A 21,427-nucleotide genomic window follows, 5' to 3' on the forward strand; every position below is an offset into this window, starting at 1 on the left:
ACAAAACTGCTAACCACGCAGCTGAGGGAGGGAACCCCAAGTTTGGGGCACAGTGTAGAGGAAGGAAAGATGTCTGAGCTCAGGCCACTCTGGCCAGGGGGCTGTCCTCAGCCTCTGCACTCGCAGGCCTACGTCAGAGGGGAGGTGCAGAGTCGGGACACTGGCAGCCACCACAACGTATCTGGAAAAGAGCAGACAATGTGGATGCTCTGAAGGTGCTTTGGTTCTGAGACTGGCTCAGAACAGACCTAGAGGGGCCAGGCCTCTGTCGGAATGAGCCCTCTGCCCGCCCCTCACTGGCATCTCTCCGTCCGAAAGCTTGGACAGTCCTAATGGATTTCGTTTCTCTTCTTTCCCCAGTCACTTAGGACGATGGGAAAAAGGCAGGTCTGTGAGCAGCGCGGGCCATCCTCAGTGTGCCGTTCCTTCCAGGCACGGTGGGGGTAGGTGGGGGTAGGTGGCAGTAGGTGGGGGTAGGGGGGGCTGGGTGCACTGGCAGGGGTCCTTGATTCCTAATGGAAAAGATCCTCAGAAACTCATCCAGAATCACAATAATTATCCACCTGGGGGCGGGGGGACTCTCCATTTGGAACCAGGGTCCTTGGCTACTTTTGGGCTCTGATTAGCAGCGCCTAGGGCACTGACCAGCAGGGTGGCCGCTGCAGTTCTCAAGCTGTGTCTTGTCTATAGAGCTACTGTCAACGGGCCGAAGCTTCAGAGTTAGTTCACACTGTTGCGGACAGAGGGAAAATGGCAATTATTCCTCAGAGTGGACTCCACTGCTTTAGGAACTGGGATTGGAGCGGATAAAGAGAAGGGAGGGGCCGGTGGGGAGGGAATGAGGAGGAGTGGCGGAGTCCAGGTCTGCGCCTACGGCCCCCCCCCAAAGCCCACCACTCACACCCCCCACGCCCCCCAGGATCACACCATGCATTAGCCCCGGCGCACACAGGTCGGAGGAACATCAAGTATTCACAAAGCACACAGACTTGCTCATTACTGCACGCAGTGTCGTTAGCTCAGCCTCAGGGATGGCCCAGATTCCAAGTCCACTCCGCGTCCCTCACCAGCTCCAATTCTGTCCTCCCTCCAGGGATGCGAGCAGGGGACCCCAAGCGTCCTGGCCCAGTGGTGAAGCACTGGGGGCAACCCTGGCCGCCCCCCGAAATGTCTGGGACACCAGGCCCGGCTCTGAGCTCAGCTCTGGATTTAGCCTGAGGCTGACTCACTGCCCCTCCCCACCCCCCCCCAACCAAGGGCTCTGTCTGTCATAGGTCACTGCCCAGCTAGGGACTGTGCACCGCACAAAGGCACGCCCAGGGCTGCAGCCTGAATCACCCTCTGGAACCCAGGCAGCCAGCTGGCCTGGCTCCTAACTCTTGGTTCCTGTCCGTCTACTCACCACAGACCCCAGACATGGGGAGACCCAGTTCCAGAGGCCTCAGAGCCAAAGCCATTCCCAGAGGCCCCCCCAGAGCAGCCCACGTTCCCAGGGGTGAGTCCGAGCAGCAGGGGGGAGGGAAGGGTGTGCAGGGGTTAACTTGGAGGGGCACCAGTAAGACAAAAGGCAGCTCAGCTTACCAGACGTGGAGCTCAGAGGAAGAGCGTGACTCAGCACAGAAGCCCATCCAGAGAGAAGAGTGAGTTACCGGCCCTCGGGTCATTCTCCCCAGCCCCCCAATACACACACATGCGCCAGTCTCTCTCTAGCTCCCAGAGCTCCCTTGCCCACAAGCCAGACTCCTGCCTGCACACACCATGCCAAGCACATAGGAAAAGCACAAGGATTTTGAGACCCAACTTTCCTTTTGCTCCCAGAAGGCGAACCTTGATGAAAAGGCCATGACGCCGCAGGTAGCCTGCACCCTGGGTCAGAGAAGACACGGGGTGGGCAGGGTCGCTCAGGGAATCGGAGTCTTCCTAAAGGCCACGACCTGCCGGGACAAACACTGTGGGCAACAGGGGACAGGAGGGAGGAAGTGGGGGAGACAGATGGCAAAGCTCAGACATCAGAGGAGGAGCAAGGAATAAAACATTGGAGGAAAGAGACGGCGAGGTGGGGTACAGACCATAGAACTTGCTGCGCCTGGAAGCTGTGTGTCCTTGAATAAGCCAGCTCACCTCTCTGGGCCTCTCTGTAGAATTAGGGGATGGACTAGGGTAGATCATGGCTACAGTCCTTTCCGGGTCTGTACCCTCGGGGTCTGGGTAGGGAGAGGCACTCTAGCCCTCAACTCCATGAACCAAAGGTATGTGCCTGTGTTGGCATTAACAAAGTTTCTCCAGGACTCTGGCAACTTTGCCTTCTACCTGCCGCACGCCACTACCCGCCAGGAGCAGGAGGCCTGGAGAACGGTAAAGCCGCCCCATTGATGGGTGAGAAATTAGAACGGGTGCTCTTGAGAGGGAACGGACAGAATTTGCCTCAACCTAGGGAGAGGCTTCATCCAAAGAACCCATTCAATTCAGTGAAGTGAAAGAACTGGCTCACTCTGATTACTGCTTATCCTGAATGATCAGGGAAAAATTAGAGAGTTATTTTTAATGGGCTTTGTTGACTTGCCTATTTTATTATCCGGTCCATGCGCTAGACTTTAATTATCGAACTCCTCTGGTCTTTGATCTCCAGCTCAAGTTCTTGTGTGTGTGCAGGGAGGGGTCCCCGCCTCCCAGGCTGCGGGGACACTAGGCCACCCGGGCCTGAGCCTCTGCCCCAGCCCTTCCTTAGGGATATCATCACTCTGAACCCAAGTGTGGGGTTCTCCCCAGAGGAAATTCTGTCTGTGGCTTTTGTGAGGAATCGCCTGGCTATTTCTCCTCTCTTCCTTATCACTGGCTTTTACAGAGTTTAAGGATTTGCTTAGGACGCGGAATAACCTATGTTTAGCCAATACAGAACAGGAGAGGAACTCAGCCCCAAAGATGGTGGCGACGTCTCCACCACAGTCACTGCCAGAGCTGGGAATGAACGGCTCCGTGCAGCACGGGGGCCAAGGCCTGTCCTCCCTGCCCTGCTCCCTCTAGGGATTTCAGCCCTTTCTGACAACCTCCTTCATGACTGAATACGGAACACCTACAATGCGATGGGCCCTGCAAAAGTATTTAACACATATGTTTGAATATAAGTCTTACAACAGCCTCACGACATAGGAATTATTGCTCTTCTCATCTTACTGATGAGGAAAAAGACTCGGAATGAGATTAGGCCCCAAAGCTATTAAGTGGTGGAGCTGGGATTTGAACCCAAGTTGCTCTGACTGCAAAGCTCCCACAGAGGCCCACCACTTCTGCCAGGCTCGGCCAGGTCAGAGGGGCTGAGCCGTCCTTAATTCCGGCTAACGTACTGTGCCATCGTCAACGTTCAGGAGGTCTGGAGAGGTCTGGATCCAGCTGAAGCGTGGATCGACAGTGAGGTGTTGACTAGTGTTCAATGTACCCGGATAAGTTTCTAGACTTACAAAGGGAGACCGCACCACGATCCTGCCCCTCTGAGGCTCCGACCACCTCTCTGACCACCCTCTCAGGCACTTTTGGCCTTGTCTCCCTTTTTTTTTTTTTAAGATTAATTTATTTTAGAAAGAGAGAGAGTGTGTGTTGGGGGAGGGGTGGAGGGAGAGAAACTTAAGCAGATTCCGTGCTGAGCAGGGAGCCTGATGTGGGGCTCAGACTCACAACCCTGAGATCAGAACCTGAGCCAAAAAACCAAGAGTCCGATGCTCAACGAACTGCGCCACATAGGCGCCCCTCTGGCCGCGTCTCTGGAGGGAAGGGGAGAGACACCAGTGCTCACTGAACACCTACTAGGAGCCAGGCACAGTGGCAGGCTCCTTATTTCACCCTCACGAAACCCCACTTTCTAGAGGGCAAAGGCCTTGCCGAGGGCCCCAGAGCCAGTTGGTGGCAGCACTGGGGTTCAGGCTGTAAGCTGTTTATGCGTCCACAGCGTTCCCTGGACTGTGGCTTCCTCACAGGCAGGACGCGATGTTACCCATCATACTGTGGGCGCTTAGTAAATAAACATTTGCCGCGTGACAGCGTGGCGATGGGGGTTCTTTGGCAAACTTCTCACTTCCATCTGGTCTCTTCCCTCAACTGTAAACGAAGGGGATAACATTTGCCAATCCTGATTCCCGGGGATGAGGGGAACACAAGGGAGGTACACTCGCTAAACTTAGCAACAATAAATAGTACACTCAAAGCCACGGGGTGGAAGGGGAGGGCGGGGACACTGAAATTGCTGAGTAGCTCTTTGGGAAGCAACACAGCCATAAAACGCATCATCCTCTGGCCCTGGCCATCCCATCTTCTGGACTGTCTAAGCAATGAGCTGATTTCAAGCAAGGAAGAAAAAGAAAAATCCCACAAACCCATACAGAGACTTTTAAAGATGCACTCTATGTAAGAACCCCAAATTGGAAACCACCCAATTGCCTAGCGTTAGGGAAGGGGTAGGTGAGCTATGGTACTTGTGTCCAATGCACAGTTATGTTGCCATTTAAACTAATAAATAGGTGACCACTGTAACCGTAGGGAAGATTCCACCTAAAATAATACCAATCAAAGAAACTAGGACGTAAATAATATGCAAACAGTGATCATCATAGTCTTGTAAACTGCGTAAATTAGACACAATAGAGACATTTGGTATTTATTTTGTTTTGTATTTGTTACTTACTGTTTATTGTAAAGATGGCTAAATAGTCAATAAAAAAGAAAAAGCAGAGGAGATAATAGCTGAAAGCATTTGTTCTCAAAGAGGAGAAATCCAAGAAATGTGCTGAGGGACCCATCGATGCTCAGCCTGGGAAGGCTTCCAGCACTCAAGGGGCTGGACCAGGCTGTGACTCCCCACAGGCATGGGCTACCCAGGCTGGGGAAAATGCGTTGAGGCTCCCGTGTCCCTGCAGATAGCCACACACCGGGAGCCCCCAAGGGAAGGGGGAAGAGAAAGAGGCGATCCTGCTGTCTGTGACCTAGGGAACGTGGCACCTCTTCCCTCTGCCAACACTGGTACATGTCTGGAGGAGAAACAGGCATGGAATCCTCCTCCCTCTCCTTTCCCGTTCTGAGGCGCAGAGAGTAGCTCCCAGGAGACCCGCTCCCTACCAGTCCCACCCTAGCACGTACTTATCTAAGGATGGGCGTGGGGGATGAAGGCGTAGGGAAGAAAGAACAGTAAAACAACTAACCTTTACTGAGCATGTCCTAAGTGCCAGGCACCGTGCTGAACCCTCTGCACGCATGATCTCATTTAATTCCCACAACTGTCCTCTGACGGAGATACTAATATGATTGCTACTTTACAAATGAGCAAAAGGAAGCTCAGAAATGACCCGGCCAAGGCCTCAGAGCAGCAAGCGGCAAATTAGAACTCACACCCAGGTCTGTCCTCCAATAAGACCTCCCAGGCTCACTTTAAGGGATGGAAGCAAGCCCTGCCCCCGTCTCCCTCGGTCCACCTGCACGGTTGAACTTCCATGACATCATCTGCCAGAATAACAGCTTGGAGAGAAAGCAGGGGTTTCCAGACGTGACCTGCCCTTCTACCATGACCCGAAGAGGCTTTGCACAGAGCAGTCTCTGCAGGGAGTGGCCTGAGGCCATGCTGCCAGCCAGAGGAGGAGGGGGAGAAGAGCTTGGCAGGGCCACCCTGGCCCCTTCGGTCCAGCCTCCAGTGAGAGCCCTCCCCCACCCCCGGGGCGGAACAGAAAGCGGCAGAGCGCCTGCACTCACTGCCGGCCAGCCCGGAGGAAGCAGGTGCACTGGAATGGCTTCCTGCTGCCACTGCAGTTGCAGATGGGCCCGGGGTTCCTCCTCCAACAGCGGGACCTGCTGGAGGCCTCCCTCCCTGCCCCCCTCCCCAGGGACACTTGCTGGCCCTCTGCCGGGCCCTTTGCCATCTGCCTCGCCATCATCATGCACACCCCCCAATCTTCGACCTAGTCCTGGTGGCGCAGGGGCCCTGGGTAGGGTGGGGTGGGGAGGAGACCCGACCAGGAAGCACCCACCTCGCAGGGTGAGGAGTCCCTCTGGCCCCACCCCCAGCTACCCCCACACACCTCAGCAGTGGCGCCAGTTTTGTGGCTGGGACGGGGCACAGGGAGAGACACAGGCTTGGGGCACGTCTCGGGCTCTCGGTATACCTTCGCACTGGGCCAGCCCACACGCTGCCAACTGCTGACACGACCGAAAACCTGACCCTCGGTGGCTGGGAGAGGTTGGCATGGGGGAGAAACGGAACGACTGGGAGGCAGCTATGTCTCTCCTCACTTGCTTTTTTAAGGAACTTACTCCTCTGGAGTGATCTCTGCTGAAAATGAGACCTACACGCAGTCAGGGCATCCCCGAGATGCCATCTGTGCCCCTTCCAAGGGTCTGACACACAGAAATGCAGGAGGCCATGCTGAGTCCACTCTTGGTCCCCCTGACAACTCAAGGGACCACCCCTCTCTAGCGCCTTTTTCTTGTTTACGGGGACGAAGGAGGGCCACACTGGCAACACAAAGCAGGAACAAGACTTCCTAAGGTCCGGGAGGTACTGGGGTTCCAGGCCTCAGAAGAAAATAGCGTTCCAAGGAATGAAGGCCTCAAGCGCTAATGGTCTGTGGGGAAGGCGTGTCACAGCCTGGGGACAAGCTGATACAGTCGCAGGACACCGAGCTTTAGAAAATGGAGCCCCCTCCCAAACTCCCAAAGTCATGAGTCAGGCCCAGGAGGGCCTTGCCTCTGAGGCGTTGGAAGGCTGCCTGAGCTGAAGGATTCCCTCCCCACCAAGAAGCTCAGAGAGGGGCTCCAAGGCACCTCCCTCCCCCCACCTCCTTCAGCCACATCTGGGGAAATAACAAAAAGGCCCCTCCTTTCAGAAATGAGGAACCGGCATGAGGAGCCTGGGACATTTCCGGGGTGGGGGGTCAGAGGGACACTCACCCGCATGGCCTGGCCTGGAGCAACCAGGAGCAAGGAGTCTCCTCTCCGATGCTGCTCCGTTAGCAGCTCAAAATAGCACTGGCTGCAGCCCCGCCCCTGCTCCCCTCCCTCTCCCAGGCCCCTCCCGCTGGCGGAGCTGCCCAACCCTGGCCAGAGCCGGTCCCAGACACTGAGTGGCCTCCAGGACCGCGGGTACCAGGTATGCGGGGATGGAGAGGGAAATACAGTATGTGTGGAAGGGGAAGAGGAGGCACTGAGAGAGAGGGCACGGTGGGGGGCAGGAGGTGTTGAAGGGTTAGGGGCAAGGGACAGGGAGGGTGGGACTTTCCTACTGACATATACCCGGGCTCCTGGACAGCTGAGCTGATATGGCCCCTAAAAATAGCAGAGGAATTTGAGACCTGCAGCCCCCGGCCCCACAGGCCAGGATTAGCACAAGCACATGCGCGTTCACACACACACACAGACACACACACACACGCACACGAGCATACCACCATGCATGAGCACTCAATCACAGCACAGTGTTCTTGAGAACACACAAATCATAAGCTCACCCCAGCCATCTAATTACTGCGGCAGAGGCCCAGAAAACCACTAACGTCACATCCAATCCAGTATGCAGGGCCTGCTGCACGCTGTGCCCCAACAGCAGCCGTGCAGCCATCCTGGAAAAGTCTGGCAGGAAGAGAGACCCACACGATCCGTCTGAGGCCCACTGTGGCTGCTTCGCCGGAAATGCACTGGGGACATGCGAGGAATCAACTACACTTTCTGTGTGCATGTCCTCGGCCCACACGGCCAGAGACTGCAGGCACCGAGGAGGGTGTGGTGGGTGGGCCTGGGCCCTGCAGAGGAAATCGTGGGCGTCTGGCCAATGAGCGAGGGCTGCCGGTGAAAAGCCAGTGCTCCTCGTGAAGAGAAAGCCTGGCCCTGCTCTTCAGGGAGTACCACGGGATGCCCAGACCGGGGCTGGGGACCCCACAAGAGGCTGAAAGGGGCGCTTGGGGCAGGTGGGAAGGAGCCAAAAGACAGACCTTTTGAAGCTGACCCAGAAGCTGTCAGCTCTGCAGAAAAAAAAGGAGGTGGCCTGTCTTTTCCTCTCCAGGAAAAAAAAAGGGTGGGGTGGGGTGGGAAGGTACCTGGAACAGAGCTGTCACCTAACCTGTGTCCAAAGAGGGTGGCTAGAGACCCCCAGGCCTGCCACTCCGGCCAGTCTTGTGAGCCCAGTGGGTCATGTAAACAGCATGACTTTCTCTGAGAAAAGGCTGGTAAGCACTGCCTGAGAGGACCAAAGCTCAGCGCCGCCTCCCCCCACCACACAGACCATGAGGATGTGGGCCTCCTGCCTCTGCTTTCTAGGGACTGGTGTGTCTTCCCAGGGAGATCGTCTGGCCCTTCCAGGGCATGTGCTGTGTCAGAGATCTTCACATCCCCAGGGCCTTCTTGACACATTGGTGCCAACCTCGGCTGCAGACTGAAATCTCCCGTGGGACTCCAAAAATACTGATGCCTGAATCCCACCCCTTATCCCTTGTCTTTGATTTAATTGGTCCTGGAGGGAAGCCTGGGCACTAGGATTCATAAAAGCTCCCCCCAGGTGATTCTTATAGGTAGCCAAGGCTGAGCACTGCAGAGGTGTCCCTTTGTTAAATCACTGAGTGCCTGAAGGAAGGAAGGAAGGAAGGAAGGAAGGAAGGAAGGAAGGAAAGAAGGAAGAACTGAGCTGTGCGACCATGGGCATGTGACTTACACGGCCCTCATCTGCAAAACGAGGGTTCTGCCCACAGTGACTCTTTGGCGTGGTCAGTATGTGACCGCTAAAATCTCAGTGAGTGAAAGGGTTTGGTTCTCAAAGTGCGGTCCGCAGACCAGCAACCCCTCCCCCCTCCAGACCTACAGAATCAGAAACGCTGGATATGGGGCCCAGCACCTGTGCTTCAGCCGCCCTCCTGGTGATTCTGAGAACCACTGCTTTAGAGGAATTATTCATGGTGTACCATGGTCAACAGTGAGACTTCCAGGTCCAGCCAGCCTGGTTCAATTGTGGCTTGTCCGTGTGGTAAACTACACGACTGAACCCTGTGCTGTGACTTCTTCACCTTCACAAGGGGGGCAATGATAGAACCTACCACGTAGGGTTATTGGAGGCATTAAATGAATTAGTGCTTGCCCTAGGAACAGTGTCTAACACAAAAGTTTTTAATAAACTTATTGGAAAAAAAGTTTTCAACAGTGTTAACTATTATTATCTATCTGCGATCATTAGGGGGGGAAATTTCCAGGTAACTGAAGACTACCCTCTTGAAGGGACAAATATTTTCTATTTTCAGTAGTTTTCTAAATTCTATGACTAATTTATAAATCATAAAAATATACATTTCATAGAGTCTCTTCTACGTAAAACACTCCGAACCCATCTCAAACATGTCAAATTCTGAGCTTCCTCTCTTGAACCCAACTCGTTTCCATCCTGTACTGAGGGGCACATCATTCCCACTGTGAGGACTCCGGACTTCCCAGCCTGGCTCCTGTCCTACCAATGCCCCTGGCCACTTGCTCAAAGGCCACCAGCCCTGTCCTAGGCACAGCAGTCCACCTGCGGCCTCACTCCATGCCCATGTGGGGAAGGCCAGATGCCCTTTGTGTCCGTGTATCTGCTTTTTAATTCTTTTGTCCCCTCTCCCGTCAGGCCATCAGCTGTCACTCCGCCTGTCAGCAGGCCTGTCCCTAACAGTCTCACTTCCTTCTAAGAAGCAGTTTCTGCCAAAGGCTAGAAAACCAGATAACCAAGCCTGATACGACAGAGTCCAGAGCAGAGCAAGCGACTATCGGAGAGCCACTCCCCTGTGAGGAGGGCCTGGGTTCTCACCTGCGACTTGCTGTCCTCTATTTCGGCTGTCTGAGAGCCTTCTAGGCCTACCTTCCATTCAGCAGTGCTCTGGAAGATGACTTCTGGGTGACCGAGGTGTCACTTTACCCTCAGAGTCCCGCTCTGAATTATTAGTCACCATGTGTGTTTCCGCACCTCTTTTCTATCCAGACGACTAGATCCTGTCAGTTCTGTCTCTGAGTTGACTCGTGTTACTGATGGAGATCACCCAAAGCAGTTTCTTCCCTCAGTGACAGGGCAGGCCTCTTCATTCAGAGGGGAAACCTGAGGCCCTGGTAACTCACTCAGCGTCACACACACAGCCACACACACACAGTCCCTCTGCTGCCCCAGGGCCTGGCCCGTGTCTTCCAGTGTCTTCTGTAAGCCCAACCTATGACCCCAGGGGGCTGAGCGGTCACTCCGCGCCAGCCCACCCCCAGCCCCCTGGGCCTGCCTCCTGGCACTTCCCCTTTCTCCCTCCATCTCCCTCTCCCCAGCACACCTTGCTCTCACTTTCTTGGGCAGATCTTCCTGAAGTCCTCATCACCACAAGCGCATTTGTTATAAATGCCTCTCCTCCTTGCCCACCCCTCCCATCTGTTAAGGTCCATCTCCAGTGTCACCTCCTTTATGAAGCCTTCCCTAGACCCCAAGGCAGGCCTGGTGACACAGTGCAGTCAGACTCGCAGGCAGGCACCCCTAGGTCTGAATTCCAGCAATCCCAGCTTGGTGTCTGTCTTGCTGTCTGACCTAAGGGAAAGTTACTCAGCTTCTAAGAGTTCCTTGCCTTATAATGGCATACCCACTTCATGGGGTTGTGAGAATCTAAAGAGCTAGTACACATAAGGCACCTGGCATTAGGCCTGGCAAATTGGAGGTAGTGATTAAATTATTATCAAAACCCACAGTCCTCACTGTCTATACCTAGATATCAGCACGTACACAGGGTGGTCCTTTCTCATACTCAATGCTGTGCTCTGCTAGACACAACGGAAGCCGCACAGATACTGGGTGGGATTAGATTCTAAAGTCACTAGGCACATAGTAGGCGCTCGGGAAGTATCCACCGGATTTAACTAACTCATCTGGAAGGTACCGTGAGATACAGGGGATTGAACACAATAGGAAAAAAGGGGTATCCAGATAGAGTCACAACTTTAACTACTCTGCTCTCCCACGTTGGTGGTGGTGCGGGGTGAGCGAGAGGTCCTTAGCTTTGTGACCGGCCCTGGGCCCGGCAGGGTGGCTAAGCAGAGTGCGTGGTGGCTACACGGAAGGCTTCTAGCAGTTACGTGTAATACCTCGAGGGAAGCACAAGGCCTGCTTCCTTTCCTGTCCTCGCAACTGGACTATGAGCTGCTTGAGGCAGAGGTGGTATGTCTGTTGTTCACGGTTGTGTCGCCTGCACCCACCTAACACTGGGCCCTGCTCAGAGACAGTGCTTGACATGTGAGTGAGTGAGCGACTGAAACACGATGAAGCAGACACAGTCCCTGACCTCAGCAAACATACAGACCAGCAGAAGAGATAACAAATGTACCCAAAGAATTAGAATTTGACTTAGAATCTGCTCCACGCTCCAATAGGGGCACTGATAATGTTCTAGGGAAGTTCAGAGGCAGAGATCTTTTCCTGTTGGGGAATGAGGCAGACAGCTTACAGGCAGCTTGGGGCTGGGCGGTGAAGGATGGAAGGAAGTCTGTCATGAGGAGATGAAGGAGTAGGGAATTCCAGGGTAAAGGACTAGAATAATAGAAGGCAAGGAGTTGGGAAAGCATGAAACGCGAAGTGTAGGACACAGACAAGTAAACAATGAGAGACAAAGCTGGAAAGGTCAGTGGGGCCAGATCAAGAAGGCCTGTATGCCACAGTGGACAGGTGTGGTTTCAGCTGCCCATGATTCGTTCCTCCATCCTCTGCTGACAGCACCCCAATGTCCCCGTGGGGACCTACCCCAGCAGGTGACTTGAGTCTGGCCCACGAGTGTGTCATATCCCTGGACTACAGGGATTAGTTCATGGAAGGAATATGACCCAATCAGTATCAAGGCCATAGAATGACTTCGGGATTATCGAAAGAGTCACATTTCTTTTCCCACAAGACCTGAACCCGGTGCTGTGCCATTTTGCCACCATTTGTCTGAGGACCAAGCCATCAGGGAAGATGAACTGAGGACAGAAAAGGCCTGGGTGCTAGATAAGGCCGAGCCTATAACCAGTTCTACCCCCTGCGAGTTTCAGATGTTTGAGACCCTGGCATGTTTCTCCTTTTTAAACCAGGTCAGCTGGGCTCTGTCACTTGCAACTGAAAGGCCGGTACCTGAGGACAAAAGGGAGGTAAGTGGCCAAAGGACAAAGCAGGCACATTCTGAGCACTAGCCACGGGTCAGGGACCTTGCCACTTGTTTTCCTCACAAAACCCTGGGAGGTGAGTGCTCCAAAGAGGAATGGTGGTTTGGGAAACTGAGGCTTACGGAGGTTCAGTAACTAGCCTGCAACCACACAGATAGTGACTGGCAAGGCCAGGGTTAGAACTCTAGGCATTCTAACTCTAGAGCCCTGCTCCTTCCACTCTGCCTCCTGCCTGGAAAACAGTGGGAGTCCTAGGAGGTTTCTGGAGAGTGAAGGGGCATGATTAAACCCTCGCTTTAGGAATGCTGATCTAACAGAAGGATGCTGGGAAGCAAAGGAGGCTGGAAGCTGAAAGACCATTGGAAGTCAAGGTGATGGCCAGAGGAAGGATGGGGGAGGGGTCTGCCCTATTCTGGCAGTGGGGAAGAGAAGGTGATGCAAGACAGAGACTTGGTGGCTACGGGGGAGGCTGGGAAATGGGCACGAAGTTGGGGGAGGGGGTGGTAGTTGGGAAGAAGATCTAAAGCCTCCAAGGTTTCAAGCTGTCAAGATTTCAAGAGAACAGTTTGAAGCCACTATCCAAAACGGGAATGTCAGATGGAGCCTGATTCAGGAGATAGCTTGAAAAACATTGAGCCTGGCGTTCTACCTAACATCTTAAAAGAATACTCCTCTGACCCTTTTTGTCTCTCTAGTTCCTCTTTAAATCAAAACTCCTTTAAAAAAAGTCTATAAAGTCTCCACAAATGGATACTTATCATATAGTACTTGTACTATTACTAATTTGCAATGTATAAAATGTCACTAATAGAACTCCTTATTTAGGGAAGTTAGGGGGCATGCAGCGTTTCAAGGTGTTGAAAAGTACAAGCCCAGGACTGGGCCCAGACATTCCTGCCGTCGAGGCGGTCGCCGGTCGTGGCGGGTGGGAGCTGGGAGCCCACCCAGCCCCAGGTCCAAGCCCCGGCCGCCCTTCCTGGCCCAGCCCCCCAGCCGGCAGACGCAGGGGCGGAGCCAGGGAGGGACCAGCTCCCGCACACGCGCAGTGCGCCCGGAGCCACAGGACGCACCCGCCCTGCAGCTCCTCCGGAGCCCGGCAGAGGGCGGCCGCCGCCTTCTCGCCCGCCCGGGCCGCCGAACCCGCGGGATTTCACCTCCGCAGGGCAGGCGTCCAGGCCACGCCCCCAAGAGGCGTCCCCCGGGAGCTCAAGACAGAGGGGGCTGCCGCGGCAAGATGGCCTCTCGCTTTATCCTGGAAGGGTACGGCGAGAAGGGGCAGCGTGGAGCTCGGCGCCGCCTTTGTTTCAATCACGGTTCCATCCCCCAAACCCCAAACAGCCCGTGCATATAGTGGGCACTCAATAAATGCTTACTGATGGAATAAAATGGATGAATGAATGAATACACGAGTAAACAGAAGACTCCGGGGACGCTGTAAACCGTTGTGCTGGGGGAGGTCTGGGACTAGAAGTCTAGGAAAGTCTGGGGAAGGGGGGCAGCTCCAGATCACTACCGTCACTATCACTGAGGCTTAGGGCTTGGCACTCCTCCAGCCCCTGCCTTAGCACACCCAAAGGTTTGCTCAGAGCCTGGTCACACCACACCATCTCATGGGCACAGAGCACAAGTGGTGACTAGGAGTCTGTCCCCTCAGAGTCAGATCCCGGCCACTCCGGTAGGTCTGCTGCTCCCCAGGACTCTCATCTGCGGGGATTTCCTCACGGCCCCTGGGGATTTCCAAACTGCCTCTGCTTCGCCAAGCTCCCACAAGGCCCAAAGCCAAGGGCCAGCCTTGACAAAACCCTCCAGACCCCTGCCCAAATCCCACGCAGACTTGGTTCACTTCTGAGTCTAGCAAATGTACCACATACACAATATTCCCATCCCCAACCCCCTCTGGCAGACATGAGAGAATAAGCATAATGAACTATTGTTCTCTTTTTCACATAAATGACAACTCTTTTCTATTTCCAGAGAAGAAAAAAAGGAAAGCCAGTTTAAGGGTCAGCCACATGAATTTAAATAAAACATCAGTAAGGTCTTCCTGGGTGTGAGAACTGGAAACCCGTGGTGCTTATTCTCAAGTCAGGGAGGCTGCTTTAGACAAGCCTCGGGTTCCTCCAAACACTGGACACTCATTATATGTTTGAGGATCTGTGTGTTCACCTCTGGAGGCCCTCACTGGGCCTGTTTCTAGAACCCTTTAAAGTAAAAATAAAGCTCAAACTCAATCTCCATAGAAGTAGGAAGGATGAAGTCAAAGCTTCTCCTTTTCCTACCAACCTACCGCCTCCACATTAACAGCCTTGGCCAAATCCACTGGGGCGTGTGAGCACCTGCGCGTTACAAGGCTGGGCAGAAAACATGCTTGGCAAGGTGGGGAAGCACTGCCCCAGTTGTGGTGGCACACAGCCAGGGACCTGTCGGCCCTGGGGCATCAGGATTCCAGAGCTGGTGAAGTGTAGAAATTGCCAGAGAGGACGAGGCTTTGCGCCATCCCCAGCCTCACCAGGGGGGCTGCGAGAGGTGAGAAGCCTTCAAGAGTACCCTGCCATTTTTTTCTGAGAGCTGTCTGGAGCCGCCCTGTTCAATGCGGTAGACACGAGCCACGTATAGCTACTTACATCTACGTTAAGTCGAAACAATGGGAATACTCTGATTAAATTAAAACAAAAACAAAAATTTTTTTTTTTTTTTTTTTAAGATTCAGTTCCTCAGTCATGGCGGCCACACGTCAAGTGCTCAAGAGCCATATGTGGCTAATGGCTACCAAGTTGGAAAGCACAGACTATGGAACATTTCCATCTTGGCAGAGTGTCCTATTGGACAGGTCTGATCCAGACAGTCCCTTTCAGGTTGTCCTGGTCATCCTTGTCAAAGACTCCCTCAGGTGTTGCCCCTGACCCCCTGCTGTTCTCTCCCACCCCCTGCCCCAGAGTCTGCTGGGGCTCCTATCCCCCTGTGCCTTGCCATGACCCCAAGCCTCAGAAAGAAGTGGGGGAGGGGGACACCACTGAGCCACAATTTAACAACAGGGAGCAGAAGCCAGATGCAGGGGGCTGAAAAGGCAAAGCTGAATGGAAGCCAGCCCCCACTCCAAGGCATCCCAGGCCTGGGAGAAAGCCCCTTAGTGCCACACAATCGTTCCTTGTTTCTGCAGAGTCTCTGGACCATGCATGGGTAAGACATCTGGAATGTAGTGGCCTGAGGGCTTCCCCACACCACCCGCTGCTGGACTCATCTGATGTTAGGGCTCCAGAGAGAGACGTCCCAACAGAACCCTGAAATGTCAAGGGCAAATAAGGCCAATAAAGCCTCGTTCTGAGCAGCATGCCAGGAGTTCTGCCCATGGGGCAATGGGGACCATAACTGGCCCCCTCCCTGCGTCACTCGCTCTATGAACCAAATGAGGAAGAAGAGGAGGAGGACTTGGTGGAGAAAGGACTTCGGGGCATGCTCACCATGCTAGAGAGGCCCAAACAAGCTCCCCCAGCCCAGGATCCATGGAGGAACAAGGGAACAGGAAGGACATGGATCTGACAGCTACCAGTCTCTCACTGGTGCTTCATATGAAAGGTTCTGCCACAGTACTTAGAAAATTGAAATCTGTGTCCGGGCGAGCTCATATGTGTGATGAAGGAGCAGAGAACAGACCCAAGAACGGGTAGGTCGGGGTTGCCTCTCTGTTCTGTGCCTCCATTCTGTCCTCAGTTCCTGCTTACCCTTCATCCAGAAGCAAGACAGGCATGAAGAAACAAAATATGTTGTAGAGAGACCACAAAAAAGGACAGAGTCTGTTCAACGGAAAACAAATAGGTAGAAGGAAGCCTGGTATTCCAAAGTTGTTGGCATCGGCCAAGAATCTGACTGGAGGCAGTCATGGGAAAAGGAGCACAATTTTAAAGATGCATTGAACTACGGACTAGTTTGGACAGACTCGGAGCCTGTCATGTGGCCTTGAGTAAACGTGGGGACCAATCTGGGCCTATTTCCCTGTCTTCACCTGGAGGGCCCTTTGGGGGAAAAGCACCATTCTGGGGACAAGAGTAAAGTGCCCTGCACAACCCCCCCCACCCCCCCCACCCCGCCCAGCAGCAGAGCTGAGTCACTAACAGGCCTGTGGCATTCGTAGGCAGAAAGCCCATCAAGCTCCCAGGCACCAAGTACCTCCCAGCATCTTACAGAGAGATTAATGATGAGGATAATGCTATGCTAAATGATTGGCGGGTATTGATTCATTTAATCCTTAAAAACACCTTATAAGAAAGTATAATTATTACTTGACAGATGAGGAAAGTGAGGCACAGAGAAATTAAATCATTTGCCCAAGTCACACAGCTAGTAAGCAGCAGAGTGCGGCTTTGGACCGAGGAGTCCAGCTCCAGCGTCCATGTTGTGCCCAATATGCACCAATGTATTCACAACATAAACATCATCATCCGCATCTTCCGACGTGTGGGCCCTTCTGCCTATGCGGCCTGCCTCCTCCTTCTCCTCCCCAAATGAGCCGAAAGCAGTTCCTACAGCCAAAACCAGCCCTTCCATCCAACTTCACATTTGCCAAGCATCTGTTCCTATAGCAACAATAAGATCTGCAGTTTGGGGATTTTTGAAGAGAATGAGTAGGGAGGAAGAAGAAGGGACTCTTTATAGCACGGGTCCCTCTTTCAGAGGCACAGGAGAAAGACCTGAAAAGCGGTGTGTGAAGGAAGATGCAGAGGCCTGCTGGGAGCCAGAAAACTCTGCCGTGCCCTGCCCTGGAGACCAAGTCCTCCGGTCTGGACAGAGAGGGGGAGGCCGAAAGGCTGGTGGCAGAAATGCTTTGGAAGAGTCTGAGAGACAAAGACACCCAGACTAAATGTTGCAGGGCGTGTGTATGTGTCCTAAGCCATTTCCAAACTGGGTGTCCTGCCACAGAGCCTGGTTCTGCTCACAAGGCCAGGTAGTGACGGGTGGTGGCAGGCAGCAATAAAGAAGCCCTAGGAGAGGAACGCAGACAGGCACCTGCGCCTGTGGGGGGTGGTGACCTCCCACCAGAGAGGCTGAGAGTACTCTGGGTGGGGTGGTCAGGCGGGTACCCCTTACCTTTGCCACGCCTAGGCCTCATTCCAGCCTGCCACCCCAACCTCATTTAAACAAGAAACACCCGTCATGGTCCAGAAATCCTGAGGCCAAACTCAGGATCACGGCAGGCCGCCCGTGCAGTGGGGAACAGGAATGTTTGCTGGTCGCTTGATTCTAGGAATACAGCCGACAGCAGTCCCCCAGGCTTCTCAGGCAGTAGGCCCCGTTTCCTTTCAGCATCTGTTGAACTTGATGCATGGCCAAGTGAGCTGGGGACTCGACCTTACCCGGTGCCTGTGCCCTTTGGGTAACCTAGGCTGCCTGCGGGGAGGATCCCAGGCTGTGCCAGGCCAAGCTCTAGCTGAGTCCCCGGTGCTGGAAGTGCCAGGCCCTCAGGCTTCCCCAGCCTGGATGGCTCCAAGGAGGGCAAGCCAGATGATGCCAGCCACTTGGGGAGGAAACCTTCCATTGTTCTAAGCCAGCTTCTGCAAGGGGCTCTGCAACCAGGGCAGTCCACAGATGAGAGAGGCAGGGGCCAGGAGAGGCAGGATGAGGGCTCCCAGCGGGAAGAACCAGCGGGGAGACAGTAGCAGACCGGGCTCCTCACCCTGGCCCTGGAAGGCGCCGCTGGAATCTGCAGACACTTTCTCCATGAGGAGATGACGCTGGGCATGAAACTGGCTGTCACGGAGAGTCATGACTGTCTCATGCTGCCTGACAGTGCTGTCACTGCTTGGCCTCTAGCCCATGCCACCTCGGCTGAGATCTATCTCTTTGCAGATGTCTTCTGTTCTAGAGAAAGCACAGCCCTCCTGGTCACAGGGATGGCATCTTCAGCCTTTCTCCTCCACAGAACCGAGCCAACAGGGTGACATGGGGCAGGTGCTCTTCAAGGCTTCCTGACATCCCACCTTGATTGTGCTAAGGCTCCAGGGCCATTCACATCTGGCCCTTCCTACAGCCCAGAGCCATGCCCCTCCACCCCCCCATCTCCCAGCCCTCTTCTGCCCAGAGCCAGGGGCAGCCTCAGTCTTACTGCAAAGAAAAAGAGCCTAGGAAGCACCCTGTGAGAAATCTCCCGCCCCGTGGGTACCCTGTACGCCATAGGGCCTGGCAGTGAGAGAAACTGGGGAGGGAGAGAGGAAGTGAGTCAGCTCCTTGCAGAAATGGGAGTGGAAGGGAGGGGCCAGCAGAACTGAGATCAAGGGGCAAAGGGCACAGAGGCCGGAAGGGTCACTAAGAGAGGGAACCAGGCCCTGGAGACATTATGGGGCCCATTGAGAGGGGACAGATTAGGGTGACAAACTCAGCAGGGCCACCTCCTGCCAAGACTGGGCGGCCCCCACAGGCCAGAGAACCTGGGTCTGGCAGCCACAGCCGCACCTGAGGTTGGAATCCAAGGCAGCGCCCCTTCCTGACTCACTCATGGTGGGCGGGGGTGGGGGTAGTGAGGCCTGTGGGATATGGCCAGCCCTGTTCTTTCTTCACTGAGGGGGAGTTTCTGGTGCCCAAGGCCTCCCACTGCCTCTCCTGAGCTCCACAGCTCCAGAAGCCCAGGTTCTGCCTGACCCAGGAGAGAGACAGATGTTTGCATTTCCCGTGGAGGATGGGAGTGGGGCCTCAGCAGTTGGGGTGCCCTAGCATGTACCCTGGTCCTCTCTGGCAGCCCCTGCCCATGTGGGAGCTGTCCCCAGGCTCCAGCTGGAATCTGTTGCTCTGACTGGGAAAAATCCTCGCTGTGAAAATTCCCAGCCTGCTGACATTCCAGCACACAGGCAAAGCGGGAAAGCAGCCGAAGGAAAGAGGGAGCTGTGAGCCCTGCTGGGCCATATCCTCCTCCCTCAGAGACCCGCAGTCAGGACAACAAGCACATTGCTCCCAGGTCCCCTGGACTGCACACTGTGTGACCCCGTATAACCCCAAATCTGCTTCTCACCCAAGCCCGGTGCCATCCCAAAGACGCCAGCGCGGGGCCAGGAGGCAGGCCATCCCACGACCTGCTCCTGGATGCCTAGAGCCCACGTCTCCTCCATTCCTGTGGGGGCTGCCGAGTGCCCAGGCACAGAAGCAGAGTCAGGGGTGAAGGTGGGGCACGTACTGCAGACAAGTCACCAAGGCGATTCGGGGGGGTGGGTTCTAGGAATCAAAAGTGAGGTAAATGAGGAAAACCATGAGAGAGAATGGGAAACCAGTTCTTGACCAGAGAACCATCTTCTTTCCCTCAGCAAACATCCAACAGGTATCATGAAGCCCTCAGGGCCGGAGAAGTACGATAACTTAAAACATGAATGTGTGAAGGAGAAGGAGGTGATGACTCGGAGGGTCAGGGAAGGCTTCTCCGAGGAAGTGACATTCCGAGGAAGTGACATTGGGGCCAATGCATAGGAGGGCATGAGGATGGGCAAGGACAAGCATGACAGACATAAGGAACAGCATGGACTCAATGGCAGAAGCCAAGGAGAACTCTTCGTTGCACACCCACTCCCTGCGAGGCCCTCTGCCAGGCCTGTGCTCCTCACCTTTTCCCCACAGTGTGCACGAGGAAGCAACAGTGTGCAGCCCCCATGTGACAGAAGAGGACCTGTTCTCAGTCAGAGGTGACTCTCTGGGGCTCCTGCCATGCCAAGCGCTGCAGAGGTCTGTACTAGCATGACAGTAAGGGCCAAACAGGCCAGGGGCACCATCCTCACCCTCCAGGGCCTAGCCGGGGAGACGTGTAAGGGGCAAAGTGTGCCCCTGCACCGCCCCCAAGGGACCACCCCCAAACACTGCGGAGACAGATGCTGCCTCTTTTCCTAAGGCTTTCCTGGCCATGCTTCCCAGTCCCTCTCCCAGCTCCCACCTGCTGCCACGTGGGCTCCCCATCCACAGAGCAAGAGCAAGAACGGCCAGTCCTTCCTTGCTTCCCCTTCCCTTCTGGAGGAGAGGCCGATAGGGGCAGCAGGACTCAGAAGGACCTAGGCCCGGGCCGCCCCGTGGATTCATAAGGATGCGCGGATACCGTGTTCCCCGCCCCGGTACAGCACACTCGTGAAGGGCAAGGAGCTGAAGCCAGAAGTTCAACTCCCAACAAGTTCCTTTAAATAGCCCTGAAACCTTCCGCCACAGACTTACCCTTAAGCTCTCTGTGACCCGCTATCTTCATCTGTGAAATAAAGATGACACCACCTATTTCAAAGGGCTGCTGGGCCCACGAAATGAGTTCATATACGTGAAACAGCTAGAGCAGTGCCTAACGTACAGGGCACGCTTGCCGTGATCCCGCCCCCCCGCCCCCCACGCNNNGCTGTCACCTCTTGTGCCCTGCCCCCACGGCGCTTCTGCTCGACTAAGTCTTTACCAGATCCATGAAACACCACCTAGGGAGCACGCAGGTGCCATGTGCCACCCCAGGCGCCGTACAGAATCCTGGGCCAACGCCCCACCTGCTTCCCTGCCCCCGAGTCCAGGCAAAGCGGCCGGCCGGAGCTGTGCCCGGGAAGCATGTCATGTGCTGATTCTGAGGGACCTGTGGCGGGAGATCCAGGCAGCCACAGTGGGGACCCCGGTCTAGGGAAATAGTTTCCCAACCAAACTAGAGGCAACAACTGAAAAAATAAGCTTTGCCGACACTGTTCCCTGTATTTAACAGAACAGAAGCGGCTGCCAAACACCACGCAGGACTCTGAGCTGCACCCCCCTCAAACTGCACAGCAGGAGGTGGGGAGCCTCGAAGACTCCAGTCCTCCTCAGCGCCGTCTGGCACGGTGGGCGCCCACAGTGCTGCGGGAAGCCTGGGGCTCATCCGTACCCGCTGCCCAGGACTGACAATGGAGGCGCCAGGCAGCCCCGGCGGCCGGGGAGCCCCCTCCCCAGCTGGGTCACCAGCCCCCACCCCCGCCGACGCTGCTCTCCACCTCCGGCTCCAGCGAGGAGAGCCCAGCCGCTCAGCGGTGTTGGGGTGGCGGGAGCGCTGCTGGCAGGCGGACCGCGTGCTTGTGGTTTCTGGGAAACGCTGTAGAGATCTGCAGCATTTTTAAAATACTTGTGTTCCCACCCGCCACACACCCCCCTTCACCCCACTCCTCACCCACCCCACCCCACCCCCAGTCTGGGTGTTTGCATATCTGGTATTTTCCAGAACCATTTCAACGTAAATAAGAGATTAGAAGGGAGTGAGGACTGGGGTGGCCAGGGGTAGCAGTGTGGGCCCCGGGGGCTGGGGGGGGGG

At 55.0% G+C, this 21,427-nt stretch overlaps 1 protein-coding gene and 1 long non-coding RNA gene across 3 annotated transcripts in view; one reads left to right on the forward strand and one right to left on the reverse strand.

Moving 5' to 3' along the window:
• The window catches only part of MYO18A (myosin XVIIIA), an 82,793-nt gene that overhangs the window by 55,312 nt on the left and 6,054 nt on the right, over positions 1 to 21,427 (reverse strand). The window lies entirely within an intron of this gene.
• Positions 7,008 to 13,254, forward strand: LOC103667213. Its single transcript, XR_569699.2, has 3 exons — positions 7,008 to 7,126; positions 12,082 to 12,138; positions 12,454 to 13,254. It is a non-coding gene; the product is annotated as an uncharacterized LOC103667213 (long non-coding RNA).

This window comes from Ursus maritimus, unplaced genomic scaffold (assembly GCF_017311325.1).
Source record: "Ursus maritimus isolate PB19 unplaced genomic scaffold, ASM1731132v1 scaffold_24, whole genome shotgun sequence".
Classification (NCBI taxonomy): Eukaryota; Metazoa; Chordata; class Mammalia; order Carnivora; family Ursidae; genus Ursus; species Ursus maritimus.